Below are 1,295 nucleotides of genomic sequence, written 5' to 3' on the forward strand. Positions count from 1 at the left end.
TATATATTTAATGGATGTAAAAGAAGTAAAGCCAAAACATTATAAAAATTCGATAAAAATTGCCAGACGGAAATAAAACTGCAGCTATCTTCGATTTAATTATTTTGACGAGCGCCTAATTTCACCACAATGTCCCCTTTAACATGGGATGTCATGATATACTAACTGAACTGTATCATTCTTTTCTGTTCACCATTCAAGCCTCGTCTCTCAGCAGTTTACACGTTTAATACTATTATTAATTCTTTCTACTCAGACTTGCTCTCCAACCCTTCTAAAAATCCCAAAGACAGTCTCGGGCAAAGGAGCTAAGAGGTTAATAGCAATTCACACATTCTAACCTCTCAGGAATTCAGAACACGTTCTCTACCATTAAATTTATTCTGTGTTCCCGTCTTCCTGAAGGTGAAAGGCAGCTGTCCTATCTTTTTACCCTGTCCAATTTTCAGGGTCGCTGGATACAGTCCAAGACACTCTGTGTGCGTTTTTGTTGTTTTTGTTTTGTTTTGTTTTTGTGTTTTTAGGGGAGAGGGTGGAGGGGGGTTGCCATTGTTTCCGAGTCTCCTCTCAACGAAAATAAAACAAAACAGATAACCTTGGAAATGCGAGCTCATATGACCTTACGCAGTTGCGAGCGCCGTAAAACCCTATACTACTACCATTAACCTTGGAAATTCTGTAGATGTTTTTTGCTCCCTGGTTGGTTTTCCACTAGTTTAGACTGTAAGCAGACAGACTCTGAGAGGGATCCTGAAGAGGGCGCGGGGAGAGCAAAGATGTACAAGTTCCGACTGAAGTGACCCCAGTGACCCCAACACTGAGGACAAGGTGTGATTGCTTCTAAAGAAAGAAAAACATTGTCCACGTTATAGCAATGAAGATTTATTTGATAAATATTAATTCAGCTTGTTAGGTGACATGGAAATTCACTCTCGTACTTACTTGAGGAGATATCAATCCAGGGGTAAATATTAGCTTCAAAGAAACCGAACATAATGATGGACTCTGGTATGGTAGTGACAAGTGGCAACCGCTTTGAGACTCTTCAGCATGACACACGACAAGGTCATTGAGCAAAACGTATTTTAAAAAGGTTATATTCAAATTAATAGGTTATATTCAAATTACTTTTTTTTTACAACCTATGCATTTCATAATCCGTATATGCATAGTCATTGCCCGGTCACATAGTCTAACAAGCAGTAATGATGATTTTCATTAAAGTAAAATTCAAACTTATACATTATGCAGTTCAGACTAACACACAACTTTTGTACATGCCACATATATATATA

Source organism: Aplysia californica, unplaced genomic scaffold (genome assembly GCF_000002075.1).
Source record: "Aplysia californica isolate F4 #8 unplaced genomic scaffold, AplCal3.0 scaffold00412, whole genome shotgun sequence".
Taxonomy (NCBI): domain Eukaryota; kingdom Metazoa; phylum Mollusca; class Gastropoda; order Aplysiida; family Aplysiidae; genus Aplysia; species Aplysia californica.